The sequence below is a fragment of the Macaca mulatta genome, chromosome 17 (assembly GCF_049350105.2).
Source record: "Macaca mulatta isolate MMU2019108-1 chromosome 17, T2T-MMU8v2.0, whole genome shotgun sequence".
NCBI lineage: Eukaryota > Metazoa > Chordata > Mammalia > Primates > Cercopithecidae > Macaca > Macaca mulatta.
The window spans coordinates 36638459-36654631 of record NC_133422.1 but is presented as its reverse complement, the minus strand read 5'-3'; the positions used below and the strand labels follow the sequence as shown (position 1 = coordinate 36654631).

At 35.3% G+C, this 16173-nt stretch overlaps 1 long non-coding RNA gene across 1 annotated transcript in view; it reads left to right on the top strand.

Moving 5' to 3' along the window:
- Window positions 1-16173, top strand: part of LOC144336183 (uncharacterized) — a 74916-nt gene that overhangs the window by 46837 nt on the left and 11906 nt on the right. The gene's annotated exons all lie outside the window — the stretch shown is intronic.

Genomic DNA, 16173 nt, shown 5'->3' with positions numbered 1-16173 from the left:
TGTTTTTTGTTATCTTTCAAAAAATGCTTAGATGTACTGAAGTAATTTCTTAAGAGGAAATAGCCAAAAATTTGGTTATCTTTGGTTTTCTTTGCCCAAGGTGTCACTCTGTGTCTAAAATGAGTGGTGCCAAGTCACAGTGAATATATTGACACTCACTCCAATTTTACCCATCCAGACTCATTTGATCATTTACAACTCAGACAAGGAGTATACTCTCCTATGCACACAAACCACATTTCACTAAATTGACAGAGGTCATGTTTATTAACATAGAGCACTATGTATTCATTTGCTGGACCCATATCATGTCAGTTCATTTTTCATTACACTTACATTTACAGAATATACAATACAGAGAAAACTCTAGAATTAAAGTTAGCGAACTAAAGCCCACAAGTACAACTCAGCCTATGGCCTGTTTTGTACAGCACATGAACTACAAATGGTTTTAACATTTTTAAAGAGTTGTAAAAAGCAAGCAAGGACAAAACAAAGCACAGTGAATAATACACACAAGAGACTTTAGGTGACTTGCAAAGCCAAAATTATGTACTCTATGGCCCTTTAGGGAAAAAAAATGCTGACTTCTGCTTTAAACAGTAGTATATTTTTCACTCATAAACTCATTTGTAAAAACATTATCTGTTTAGAACAATCTTAGATCCAGAGAAAAAAATTGAGGCAAGGTACACAAATTTTCCGTATCGCCTAATGCCCATTGTAGTTTACATTAGGGTTCACTCTTGGTGTTGTACATTCTATAGGTTTGGACAAAGGTGTAATGACATGCATCCATTGTTATAGCATTATAGTGTATTTTCACTGTTCTAAAAATTCTTCTGTACTCTACATTTTCATCTATCTCTTATTCCTAATTCCTGGCAACCACTGTTCTTTTTACTGTTTCCATAGTTTGGCCATTTCCAAACAGTATGTAGCTTTTTCAGATTGGCTGATTTCACTTAGTAATATGCATTTAATTTCCTTCTTGTATTTTCATGATTTCATAGTTCATTTTTAGCACTAATATTCCATTGTTTGGATGTAAGCTTTGACAATTATGAATAAAACGGCTATAAACATTTTTGTGCAGGTTTTTATGTGAACATAAGTTTTCAGTTCATTTTAGTAAATACCAAGGAGTATGATTATCAGATCCTGTGTTAAAAGTACTTTAAGTTTTGTAAGAAACTATCAAACTGCACAAACTGTTTTTTTCTGTGTGGTTTTGTTGTTTTGTTTTGTTTTTAATTATTCTCAAGTTTTTTGATGGTTACTAACTGGTTTGGAAAGAAAGAATACAACAAAAAGTCCTTCCACTGAAAAGATGAGTGAATAAAATTTGCAGTACCTAGTTATTTGTATTTTTTTGGAATATATTTTTCTTGGTCCTATTCTGTCTACCCTTAGGTTTCCATAAGCAAGGTGGACCCAAATCCACTATCTATCCATCATCTGTCTATCTATCTATCTATCTATCTATCTATCTATCTATCTATCTATCTATCTATCTATCTTATTATCATCTATCAATGTATCAATAATCTCTCTAGCAATCATCTCCCTACCTGTCATCTACCCATCTTTCTACCCATCTATCATCTGTCTATGTATCTCTCTATTTATGTAATCTAACTATTATCTATTTATGTATCATGTCTCTGTCAACCATCTATGTGACTATCTGTCATCTACCTGTTTATCTACCCATCTATCATCTGTCCATCTAGATAGCTATTTATCTAATCTACCTATCAGGGTGTGTGTGTGTGTGTGTGTGTGTGTGTGTGTGTGTGTGTGCATTTGTGTATTTTGGGAAGCAAAAAATGTATATCTTCTCTCACTCAAATTGTTTACTCTCTATAAATATTTTGATTACATGGGAATAAGGCAAAGAAAATCTTCCTTTTTCAAAAGAGAGTTATTTTTATCAACCTTTTTCTTGATTTTTTTGGAGATACTAGTACCACAGAATAGGCTTAACAGCTCTACAATAAATGTTTTGCTGAGTTACTGGTACTATACCATAGAAGGTCTCATGTGCCAAGGACATGAACATCCTTATATTGAACTACAGAAAAGAGGAGCTACAGAATAACAATGATATCTCTGAGTTGTGCTCTTAAAAACGATTTGCATGTATTGTTTTATTTATTCCTCACAACACTCTTGCAAGTACAATTCTGCTTATTTAACACATAAAGAAATCAAGATAAAGTGTTGTAATTGCCATAAGTATTAACTCTTCAAAACAAGCAAACAAAAACCTGGGAATAAACGATAAAGAAATACAAAATATGAATTAATAAATGAAGAAATCCTGATCACTTGGAAGGAAGGGAATTTCAGAAGCTTTCCGCTGAACTGTGCTGGCATAACATTTCCTGCTGATATAATTCAAGGCTCATTAGGACTAAAAAGTAAATGAAGCAGAAAATCTATTCAAGACACTGAAATCATATATAGACCAGAAAAATTGTACTTTGCCTACTAGTACAGCATCTTAGGCCAATTTCCCTAGGAAATGAACTGTGAGGCAGAGATTTGCAAGTCAGTCAGTTATGTAGAGTACTCTGAAAAACAATGCATGTAAGAGGATAAGTGGAAAAGATTTGGAGAGAAGGAGACATTGATTTGTGACTCAGTAGTACCAGAGGCCTCAGCCAATTTCACCAGGAACTCTGGAGCTGAGATGATGCCTCAAAATTGCTGAGAATTTAAATAAGAAGCTTAGGCCTCTCTATTAGTTCGTTTTCATGCTGCTGATAAAGACATACCCAAGACTGGGAAATTTACAAAGAGGTTTAATGGACTCACAGTTCCATGTCGCTGGAAAGACTTCACAATCATGGTGGAAAATGAAAGGCACAGATCACATGGCAGCAGACAATAGAAGATAACTTGTATGGGGAAACTCACCTTTATAAAACCATGACATCTCATGAGATTTATTCACTATCATGAGAATAGCATGGGAAAGACCCGCCCCCATGATTGAATTATCTCCCACTGGGTCCCTCCCACAACACATGGGAATTATGGGAGCTACATTTCAAGACGAGATTTGGGTGGGGACACAGTCCCCACCCATATCAGCTACTGTACCCTGCATCAACCAATCAATAGGTAAACTTCTGCTTAGCCGTGATATAATTTGACTTGTTTGTCACTTCCAAATCTCATGTTGAAATGTGATCCCTATTGTTGGAGATAGAGCTTGGTGTGAGACGTTTGGGTTATTGAGGTGGATCCCTCATGAATGGCTTTGTTCCCTCCCCTCAATAAATGAGTGACTTCTCACTCTATGGGTTACTGTGAAATCTGATGGTTTAAACAAAAAATGGGCACCTCTTCCTCTCTCTGTCTCTTGCTGTGTGTCATGCCTTCTCCTCTTTTCACCTTCATCCATGAGTAAAAGCTGCCTGAGGCCTCTCGAGAAGCCAAACAGATGTTGGTGACATACTTGTACAGCCTGCAGAACCATAAGCCAAATAAACCTCTTTTCTAAGCCTCAGATATTCCTTTATAGCAATGCAAAATGAACTAATATGAGCTGGTTAAGGGCTATAAACTTATCCCCACTGAAGGTCAAATTCCACAGAAGGGCTCAACTAATTGTTATCGGTAAACTGTGGCTGGGAATGATTAAAGGGGAGACTAGGTTGTCAAATCACAGCATACACTACAGTCTACTCTTTGCTCTGTTCAAATATTCTGTCTTCACACAGTAATTCTATCCCATCTGGAAACAGTTTCTTGAGGTTCTGGAGTTTTGTCATGGTAGATTTTTATTTCCCCTCTAGGGAGTCATACACTAGAAAACTTTGTGACAAAAATACAACACTGGTGATAAGGCTGCCACTTTTGTTTACCATTTATTTCCTCCTCACCTCTACTAACCATTCTAAATTTCCCTTACATTTGACCTGTGCCTCTGCAGATTTAGGCTGCTCACTTGTTGGGGTGATCAAGACCCTCATGCCTGAGGGGTTTGAGTCATCGGATAACATGAATGATCAAGAAGCTGAGGGAAGTAGTAGCAATAAAAGGTCATGATCCTTTGTCCAGTCCAGATCTGGGCCAGTTTTTAGACATAGAAACCTTTGAGGAGAGGCTTGATCCACAGCAGAAAAGAAAAAAAGAAGCTCTGGAACAACAAAAGTTTTTTGGTAATGAATCTCATGGTTTTTTTCCTAAGGAGAACTAGATCCCTGATTTAAGTAACCATACACTGGGGAAAGAATATCTAGATGTATTGAGAAAGTCACAACACAAAACTATGTATCAAAGATGCTCAGAAAATTAATAGCAATATGTTTTGTGTTAATAGCATATGTAAGAAATATATGGCAGCACTAAACCAAAATATGGGAGAGAGATATTAGGAATACACAATTGTAAGGTCCATATTTCATATGAATTGTGTCCTTCAATTTATTTTCTATTACTTTCCCTTTTGCTTGAGTTATGGGAATGGTAAGTAAGTAGAGAGATGTAAAAGAGAACAATTAAAATGAAACAAAGGCAAATCAAGATAGAAAAATGTAGGAAATTATTAGTTACTTTGGGATATCATTTCTGTCATGATTGTAAAAAGTAAAAATAGCTGTCAATTTCTGAACATTTATTCTCATTTATACTGTATAACAATCAAGTCATACCTACGTGATTAATTATACTTCACTACAATAATTCAGCACAGCCATCAACTTTTGTCTACTCCATATCCTATGTTATTGTACTATGCTATGCCATTTTCCTTTAATATTTAACTTTTTAGTGAAGTCCTTTCAATGCATTATTCTCTTTATGTTGCTTGAAACAAAAATTATTCTGGAAAATGTTCTTAAGATGAACATAATTTTAAGAGTTACTATGCTAGCCTTATGCAATCAAACACACGAAAATATACATTCTTCCAGATGTACTGATGTGCATTCTAAATCATAATTTAACCAAATGCTTTAGTCTCCTTTGGAAAGAGATGAAATATAAAGTCAACAAAATGATAAGTATCTATAATCTATGATACTCTATTAAAATATTTATTGGAACACTATCAAAATTCCATACCAAAATGTCTATAACACAAAGCATGCTTTAGAAGATGTGAACATTTATGAACTAAGAAAATGTAGTGCCTTATTTAACAAAAAACAACATACACTGGAGCTTATAAAAATGTATGTCCTTTAACCCTTAACAAGGCAAATGATTCATACATAATAGATAAAATATATTTAAGAGCAAAATTTATTCCTCAATTAAACTAATTGTCAGTATGAAAAAGAATAACAGTTGTTTCAATTTGTTGACATTTTACAAGGTATTGTAGGATCTTTAAAAATATAAATACTTATGCTTGAATTCATAAAAATAATTTCATGCGCACTATAAACCCATATCAGCATTCTAGTAATGGATTGTCAACCAACAGTACTTAGGAAAACATTACTGATAAATATCAATATAAGTACCAACTTCCCAATGCTAGGTCCAGAGTTAGATAACATTTTATGAATGATCTGAAACAAAGAAGAGCTTTTTCATAAGATCTTAATACATTTATAAAATAGGAATATAGAGTAGAAGTTTATGTAATATATTACAAAGTAAAAAGATCAAAGAAATACACTTTACAGTGATAAAGGTATAATCAGTTGAAGTGGAACATATGGAATTACAAAGTAAAGCTTCTGTGAAAAAATAATCAAAAGCATGCTACCAGTGAGACGGGTTGTTTGGAAAATTTTAATTTATTAAAATCTATAAAGGCTGCTGCTGAACTGTAAATTAAATGAGAGAACATTGTGCTGTGGCACCAGAAAACATCAGTATATGTGTGACTCAATATTCAGAGTTTGTCTCTCATTATAGAAAGCATTTCTATTTCTTTTAAAGTGTTCCTGGTGAGAACTAAATTATGTATTTTTAAAAACGGAAGCTGTTATGATCATGAAATATAAACAGCATTAAACAGCTTTACATTAAGCTTGATCTCATAGAAGCAGACAGTAGAATGGTGGTTACCAGAGCCTGGGATGGTTGTTGGGGGAATGGAGATATTGGTGAAAGAATATATAATTATGTTTAGATAGGAGGAAGATTCAGGAGCTCTGTGGCATAACATTGTGACTCTAGTTAATGACAATGTATTGTTTTCTTGAAAAATACAGAGTGAATGTTAAATATTTTCACTAGAAAAATGATAACTATGTGAGTTAATACATTTCTAATTAGTTGAATTTAACTGTTCCACAATGTACATATATAGTTAGAACCAATATGTTTTACATAATACATGCATACAGTTCTGCCAATTAAAAAATTTAAAAAGACAAATAGCATATAAACATGAAATAAATCATGTATCAAATAATTTTTAAAGATTGATAATAAAAAATAATTTTAAAAAAGATTGTTAGTTTTTCCTGAGCAAAATCTTCACAGTAACAATATTAGATATTAAAAAATAATATGCATTTCAGTATTTGATTTGTGTACTTTTACCATTACAAAATAAGTACATATTGTCTCCTCATTTATTATTTACTTGAACATTAAAAATAATTTTGAGGTGACTCAAACATTCACTTTTATGGGTTTATTTGGAAACAATTTAAAAGGTGGACTAAAATAATCCTGCTAGTTGACACAACTTGATCAAATATAAATGAACTATTAGGAATCTTAAGTGATGTGTCTTTCTTAAACTCTCCATCTGTTTCTTCATTGGAGTACCTTCTTACCAGAAGGAATAAATATATATTTTCCCTGGTTTAAGCTGTTACCCGCAATTTACTGATTCAAAATACTAGCTAATTTTTAGTATGCCTTTAGATTATCTTTTTCACGATTAGTTTATTCGTAGTTGTAAGCACAATAGAGCAGAATCAATGGCTCAAAGAAACAGCTAATCCTGATGTAGTATACTTCTTGTTAGAACATTAAGGAATAACTGGCTCTTTTCTCCATAGAAGCACAAGGAAGCTAGTGTAAATTTTATATAATTTCATTTCAGTCTTTAGCGATTTTTTAATCCAATGATATTATCTAATCAATTGGAAATGTCTGACTATGCATATAATTACTCCATTTCCAGATCTATGACCTTATTCTCTGTATATTACGTTTGCTAGAAATACCCATAATTGTTTTGCATGGAGCATTTCAATTCATAGCCCAAGAATAAATTTGAATTAATAGTCTAATTAAAGATTATAAAATTAAAACCATTTTTGACACGTATGGAGCTTATAAAAATTTATGTCAATGAAAATTTGGCACAAATCATTTAGAGTATTTTTTCAAGTTCTGAAAATAAAATTTGAAAGTTTAATAGTAAGTTTTGATTAAATTACCATAGCTACACTTTGATTTCTGCGTGAATAAAATATATTACAAAGACTCTTCTTTCCCTTCTGACTATGAAACATTTTTCCAAGTTCTATTTATTAGAAAATGTAATCAAGATGAAAGTAAGGGAACTTCAGTTTGGTCACAAATGCAGGACATCTCATTTTCGGAGCTAAATAAGAGTGAACTCTCCTAAGTGTGAAAAGCTATTTTTCAACTAAAATAGGAAAGATTCAGATCAGACCACCTGTGACCATTATCCATATCTAGCACAAATAGCCCTGGTGAGAGAACAAAATCAGTTCATTTTCTTCTTGAAAACAAGGTATATTTGCCAGAGAAGTTTTGTGGTTTCTCTACCTCTCACAGACAAATAGAAATAATAACCAGATTCTCCCTAGTGCCTAAGTCACTCACATAGTAAGGTTAGACACTAAAGGAGAATATACCTCCTTCTGATCCATAAACTTACAGTCAATACATTGTTACAAAAAGGGAACCTTTAAAACAAATAGTGTAGCTATGAAATATGTTTGTTTTCCAATTGTTTCTGTGTTTATATATATGTACACACATATCAAAAGATGCTAGAAAATTAATAAAATTGTACGTAGTTTTTTTTTTGTTTGTTTGTTTGTTTTTGCCTAACCTCTATCTCTCTTATACCCCTTACCCTTCACAGGCCCTGCTAACCACCATTCGACTCTGCTCCTATGAGTTCAAGGTTTTTTTACATTCCTCATATAAGTGAGATCGTATATACAGTGTTGGTCTTTCTATGCCTCACTTATTTCGCTTAATATAATATGATCTAGGTTCATTAAATTATAATATGGTCTAGGTTCATTAAATTATACATAGTTCTTTGTGAAAAATTAATTCTCCCATATTTCTTATGATTTTTGTTTTATTTTTAAAGAGTTTATTTTATTTTATTTTGATAAGACATACATTGTATACTCACTTAACAATATATACTCAATAGAAGTTTAAAAAACTGAAAAAGTTAAAAATAATACAGTATCACGGTAGTATTTTGTTGCATTTGCATGTCTTTTAACTATGTACTTTATATATTATTTTAGACTTTACTTAGCATTATATTATAAGTAGTTTCCAAGTTCAGTTTTTGAAAGTTGTAATTTAAATGCTTTCATCATATACCATAATAAGACACAATAAAATATTTTGCATACTGAATTTAATAATTTAATTCCTATTTCATGTTAGTAGAAGACTAGAAATAAATATCTTTATTCATGTAATATTCATATGTAATTCAAGTATTTGTATTGCAATATATTTTTTCTTACACTTTTAGTTATCAAAAAATGTGATAACAATATTCATAACAAATTATATTTTCTAATTACTCATTATATCCTATCAATACATTTCATTTAGTAAGAGTCTCCAATTTGTGTCAAACTACCTCCTGAAAGCTTCAAATGTCTGCCTATAAAATTTGCAATTTCCTTTTAAGCTCATGTGACTACCAATTTCTCCAATATACCCTTGTAACTGAAGAAAAATCAAATTACTTTACAAAAGCACAATATGTTATTTACCTATATTTTTTCAAATATCTTCAGTGGTTCTTTATCTATTAGAGTAGGAAATATGACCCTTCTGACTGACATTCAAAATGCTCTTATAGGTTGCCTAGATTATCTTTCCTACCCGTTCACGGATTTCTCTGACAAGAAAATTATGTTACCTCTACAGAGGCCAAAGAATCACAATTTTAAAATTATACGTTAAGTTCTGGGATACATGTGCAGAACGTGCATGTTTGTTACATAAGTATACAGGTGCCATGGTGGTTTGCTGCATCCATCAACCTGTCATCTATATTAAGTATTTCTCCTAATGCTATCCCTCCCCTAGCCCCCCCACTCCCGGACAGGCCTGGGTGTATGACGTTCGCCTCCCTGTGTCCATCTGGTCTCATTGTTCAACTCCCACTTATGAGTGAGAGCATGAAGTGTTTGGTTTACTGTTCCTCGGTAAATTGCTGAGATTGATGGTTTCTAGCTTCATCCATGTCCCTGGAAAGGACATGAACTCATCGTTTTTTATGGGTGCATAGTATTCTATGGTGTATATGTGCCACATTTTCTTTATTCAGTCTATCATTGATGGGCATTTGGGTTGCTTCCAAGTTTTTGCTATTGTGAACAGTGCTGCAATAAATATATGTGTGCATGTGCCTTTATGGTAGGATGATTTATAATCCTTACATATGTTGAACCAGCCTTGCATCCCAGGGACAAAGCCGACTTGATCATGGTGGATAAACTTTTGATGTGCTGCTGGATTCAGTTTGCCAGTATTTTACTGAGGATTTTTGCATCCATGTTCATCAGGGATATTGGTCTGAATTTTTCCTTTTTTGTTGTTGTGTCTCTGTCAAGTTTTGGAATCAGGATGATGCTGACCTCATAAAATGAGTTAGGGAGGAATCCCTCCTTTTCTATTGTTTGAAATAGTTTCAGAAGGAATGGTACCAGCTCCTCTTTGTACCTCTGGTAATTTTCGGCTGTGAATCCATCGGGTCTTGGACTTCTTTTGGTTGGTAGGCTATTAATTACTGCCTCTATTTCAGAACTTGTTATTGGTCTATTCAGGGATTCGACTTCTTCCTGGTTTAGTCTTGGGAAGGTGCACGTGTCCGGGAATTTATCCATTTCTTCTAGATTTTCTAGTTTATTTGCATAGAGGTGTTTATAGTATTCTCTGAGGGTAGTTTGTATTTTTGTGGGATCAGTGGCGATATTCCCTTTATCATTTTTATTGTATCTATTTGATTCTTCTCTCTTTTCTTCCCTGTTAGTCTGGCTAGCAGTCTAGCTATTTTGTTAATCTTTTCAAAAAAACAGTTTCTGGATTCATTGATATTTTTGAAGGGTTTTTCGTGTCTCTGTCTCTTTCAATTCTGCTCTGATGTTAGTTATTTCTTGTCTTCTGGTAGCTTTTGACATTTTTTGCTCTTGCTTCTTTAGTTCTTTGTATTGTGATGTTATGGTGTCGATTTTAGATCTTTCCGGCTTTCTCCTGTGGATATTAAGTGCTATAAATTTCCCTTCGAACACTGCTTTAGCTGTGTCCCAGAGATTTTGGAATGTTGTGTCTTTGTTCTTATTGGTTTCAAAGAACTTATTTATTTCAGCCTTAATTTCGTTATTTACCCAGGAGTCACTCAGGGGCAGGTTGTTCGTTTCCATGTAGTTGTGCAGTTTTGAGTGAGTTTATTAATCCTGAGTTCTAATTTGATTGCACTGTGGTCTGAGGGACTGTTTGTTATGATTTCCGTTCTTTTGGATTTGCTGAGGAGTGTTTTACTTCCAATTATGAGGTCAATTTTAGAACAAGTGCAATGTGGTGCTGAGAAGAATGCATATTCTGTTGATTTGGGGTGGAGAGTTCTTTAGATGTCTATTAGGTCTGCTTGGTCCAGAGCTGAGTTCAAGTCCTGAACATCCTTGTTAATTTTCTGTCTCATTGATCTGTCCAGTATTGACAGTGGGGTGTTAAAGTTTTCCACTATTATTGTGTGGGAGTGCAAGTCTTTTTGTGGGTCTGTAAGAACTTGCTTTTAGAATTTGTATGCTCCTGTATTGGGTGCCTATATATTTAGGATGCTTTGCTCTTCTTGTTACATTGACCCCTTTACCATATGTAATGCCATTTTTTTGTCTTTTTTGATCTTTGTTGGTTTAAAGTCAGTTTTATCAGAGACTAGGATTGCAACCCTGTTTTGTTTTGTTTTCTTTCCATTTGCTTGGTAAATATTTCTCCATCCCTTTATTTTGAGCCTAGGTGTGTCTTTGCACATAAGATGTGTCTCCTTAATACAAAACACTGATAGTTATTGACTTTTTATCCAATTTGCCACCCTCTATCTTTTAGCTGGGGTATTTAGCCCATTTAAATTTAAGGTTAATATTTTTATGTGTGAATTTGATCCTATCATGCTGATGCTAGCTGGTTATTTTGCCCCTTAGTTGATGCAATTTCTTCATAGTGTCGATGGTCTTTACAATTTGGTATGTTTTGCAGTGGCTGGTACTGGTTTTTCCTTTCCATATTTAGTGCTTCCTTCAGGAGCTCTTGTAAGGCAGACCTGGTGGTGAAAATATATCTCAGTATTTGCTTGTCTGTAAAGGATTTTATTTCTCCTTTGCTTATGAAGTTTAGTTTGGCTGAATACGAAATTCTGGGTTGAAAATTCTTTTCGTTAAGAATGTTGAATATTGGCTCCCACTCTCTTCTGGCTTCTAAGGTTTCTGCCAAGAGATCTGTTGTTAGTGTAATGGGCTTCCATTTGTGGGTAACCAAACCTTTTTCTCTGGCTGCCCTTAACATTTTTTTCTTTTCTTCATTTCAACCTTGGTGAATCTGATGATTGTGTGTCTGTGGGTTGCTCTTCTCGAGGATATCTTTGTGATGTTCTTTGCATTTCCTGAATTTGAATGTTGGTCTGTCATGCTAGGCTGGAGAAATTCTCCTGGATAATATCCTAAAGAGTGTTTTTCAGCTTGGTTTCATTCTCCCTGTAACTTTCAGGTACACCAATCAAACGTAGGTTTGGTCTTTTCACATTGTCCCATGTTTTTTGCAAGCTTTGTTTTCCCTTTTCATTCTTTTTTTTTTTTTCTCTAATTCTGTCTTCACGCTTTATTTCATTAAATTGATCATCAATCCCTGATATCCTTTCTTTCACTTGATCGATTTGGCTATTGATACTTGTATATAATCCATGAAGGTCTCTTGCTGTGTTTTTCAGCTTCATCAGGTCATTTATGTTCTTCTCTAAATTGATTATTCCAGTTAGCTTCCTCCAACCTTTTTTCAAGTTTCTTAGCTTCCTTGCATTTCGATAGAACATGCTTCCTTAGCCTGGAGGAATTTGTTACTACACACCTTCTGAAGCCTACTTCTGTCAATTTGTCAAACTCATTCTCCATCCAGTTTTCTTCCCTTGCTGGTGGAGAGTTGTGATCCTTTGGAGGAGAAGATGCATTCTGATTTTTGGAATTTTCAGCCTTTTGGTGCTGTTTTTTTCTCATCTCTGTGGATTTATCTACCTTTGGTATTTGATGGTGGTGACCTTTGGATGGGGTTTTTGTATGTCCTTTTTGTTGAAGTTGATGCTATTCCTTTCCATTTGTTAGTTTTCCTTCTAACACTCTGGACCCTCTGCTGGAGATCTGCTGGAGTTTGCTGGAGGTCCACTCTAGATCCTATTTGCCTGATTATCACCAGAAGAGACTGCAGAACAGCAAAGATTGCTGCCTGTTCCTTCCCCTGGAAACTTCATCCCAGAAGGGCACCTACCAGATGCCAGTGGAGCTCTCCTGTGTGAGGCGTCTCCTAATCAAAAGGCATGGGGGACAGGGACACACTTGAAGTCAGTCTGTCCCTTAGCAGAGCTAGAGCACTGTGCTGGGAGATCCATCACTCTCTGCAGAGCCAGCAGGAAGGAAGCTTTCAGTTTGCTGAAGCTGCCCCCACAGCCACCCCTTCCCCCAGGTGCACTGTCCCAGGGAGATGGGAGTTTTATCTTTAAGGCCTTTACTGGGGCAGTTGCTTTTCTTTCAGAGATGCCCTGCCCAGAGGGGCAGAATTTAGAGAGACAGTGTGAATAGAGTGGCTTTGCCTAGCTGCAATAGGCTCCACTGAGTTTGAACTTCCTGTCTGCTTTGTTTATACTGTGAGGGGAAAATCGCCTACTGAAGCCTCAGTAAAGGTGGATACCCGGCTCCTCACCAAGCTCTAGCATTCCAGGTTGGTTTCAGACTGCTGCGCTGGCAGCAAGAATTTCAAGCAAGTGGATCTTAGCTTGCTGGGCTCCGTGGGGGTGGGTTCCACTGAGCAAGACCACTTGGCTCACTGGCTTTATCCCCCTTTCCAGTGGAGTAAACCGTTCTGTCTTGCTGGGATTCCAGGTGCCACTGAGATATGAAAATAAACTCCTGCAGCTAACTCAATGTCTGCCCAAAAGGCCACCCAGTTTTATGCTTGAAACCCAGGGCCCTGGTGGTATAGACACCGGAGGGAATCTCCTGGTCTGCGGGTTGTGAAGACTGTGGGAAAAGTGTGGTATCTGGGCCAGAATGCACTCTTTCTCATGGCATAGTCCCTTATAGCTTGCCTTGGCTAGGGGAGGGAGTTCCCCAAACCCTTGCACTTCCAAGGTGAGCCAACGCCCCACCCTGCTTGACTCGCCCTCCATGGGTTTCACCCACTGTCTAACCAGTCCCAATGAGATGAGATGGGTACCTCAGTTGGAAATGCAGAAATGACCCACTTTCTGTGTTGATCTCGTTGGGAGCTGCAGACCGGAGCTGTTCCTATTCAGTCATCTGGTCAGCAACTACATTATTTTTGATACTTACATATCTATGCTCTTGATACTGTCCTACAAATTTGAATTTCCACATCTTCCCAAACCCAGCAGCAAAAGTGACCTTTTCTCATTAGAGTTCCTGTGGCATTCACTGACACAACTATGCATTTAATAGCTACTTATACCAAAATTCCTTTTAGTTTTTAGGCAAAATTTTAGTTTTACTCTTTATATACTAGCTCATATGAAGCTCTTTGGAAATGAGTGCATTTTGTGGCCCTATTTCTTTGTCACAATAGCTGTGGATGTGCATAACATGCAGCAGAGGCTTGATAAAACAATTGTTTTCGTACTCACTAATTGTTTGATTCACCTACACAAAAGCTTGTGGTTATATAGAATGATGCATAAGAGAAAGGATATTTGTCAACTCCATGAACAAATACACTTTTAACTTTGCTCCAAATTATTTGTCACAGATATTTCTCATAATCTTTATTAACCAGGTGAATAGATCCATGTGAAATAACTTGAAGGCATACTTAGACATTTTTACTTATATAGCAATGTAGAATAAATTTACATATTCTATTTTATACATAATATTAGAAAAAACTCTGAAATTGCTGTAAAAAGCCCCTTTTCTAGATTAACCTCTGCTAGGGATTCAACTCACCTCACCGAGACTACTTTGTTATCCTTAGAAAAAAAAAGGCTGTATGTCCTGCCCATTTCTCATGGTTATTCTGAGAACAAATTAAATAATGAGTATTATAGCACTTTGAAAATTGTCAAACATCTCTTAAATATCAACCAATATTTTTCCTTATATTTGCTCTTCTACCGTTTTCAATATTATTCTACATGTTCCTAATAATACACTTAAAAATTAGTTACATTTGTGTTCATAATATAGACAAATTATCAGAGAAGATGACATAACAAATCTACAATATTGGTGCATTTTTTAATTTATTTTTTATTTTTTTGAGATGAGGTCTAGCTCTGTCTCCTAGGCTGGAGTGTAGTGGCGGAATCTCAGCTCACTGCAAGCTCCGCCTCCCGGGTCACGCCATTCTCCTGCCTCAGCCTCTCCAGTAGCTGGGACTACAGGCGCCCACCACCACGCCGGTTAAATTTTTGGATTTTTAGTAGAGACAGGGTTTCACCATCTTAACCAGGATGGCCTCAATCTCCTGGCCTCATGATCCACCCGCCTCGGCCTCCCAAAGTGCTGGGATTACAGGCGTGAGCCACCTCGCCCAGCCGCATCTCATATCTTTGACTATCCTATTGGTTCCAGTTGCTGGAAAAAGTGGTGTCATGAATTTCAAAACTTCCCTACAAAAAACACCATTTCAAAAGATAATAAATGAATCACCTCCAGGATTTTTCTCTGTGTTCAAAATTCTAAAAGGAGTCATAGGTGCTAGTAATTGTTTAAAAAATAAATAATCACCCAGAAAGTGAAATTAAGTACTTGCTATTCCGTAGAAATTGTTTTGTAGAAATGTTGCCAACAATTTAACAGATCTTCCAACTCTCTGATTAGCTACTAATAACTAAATTGCTGTTTGCTAATAAAATAATTGTGTTTTCTATATTTGAAAAAGAGAAAAAATATAATCATACTTTCTACAAAGTAAAGAATTTCAGAATGCAACAAAAACAGTAACTTTTTAATTCTCCCTTTAAAATTGTTAACATTAGAAGGGATGGTATCTTGTAATGGAGAGTCCAGTCTGTAATTTCCAAACAGCTATGGCTTCCTGAAAACTGAGTTTAAAAAATTAGGTTATTAAATTGATCCAATTCTATCGGGGATGGGGGCGGGGGGGAGGCGGGAAAAAAAGCCCTAGCTAGCTCGTATCTGGATTAGCACTTGCGTGTCTTCTAATCTGTAGTGGGATGACCTCAGGACAGACATCTGTTTGGACGTCTTGGATGAGTTCACATACAACCATCTGTTCATGGAAGAGTAGCCTCCGCAAAATTGGTCAGAACCTTTGATAAACAGAGACTGACGGCACACATTTTTTTCACTACTGATGTACTCTCCTATTATTTTACACCGAAAAAAAAAATACGAAAAATGCTGTGTTCTAAGGTATATCAATTCATTTTAAAATAGCCGAAACAGTCTGAATCCTACTACAGTTTATCCCCAATATAAATGAAAGCCCCAAAAAGCAAACAATTTAAAGCTGATGATTCAAGTTTGAATAAATATTATTTAGAAATATATAAAAATAACAAATATATTATGAACGAGCAAACTACTGATAATAAAATGGCATTAATTGTTACATGTTAAAGAGAATGGGGTAAAAACTAAAATAACAAGTATAGCATGATAACTCTAGTATATAATACTGTATTGTATACTTGAAATTACTAAAGTGGATTTTAAATGTTCTCGTCACAAAAAATAGGTATGTAAATTGGCATATATGTTAATTAGCTTG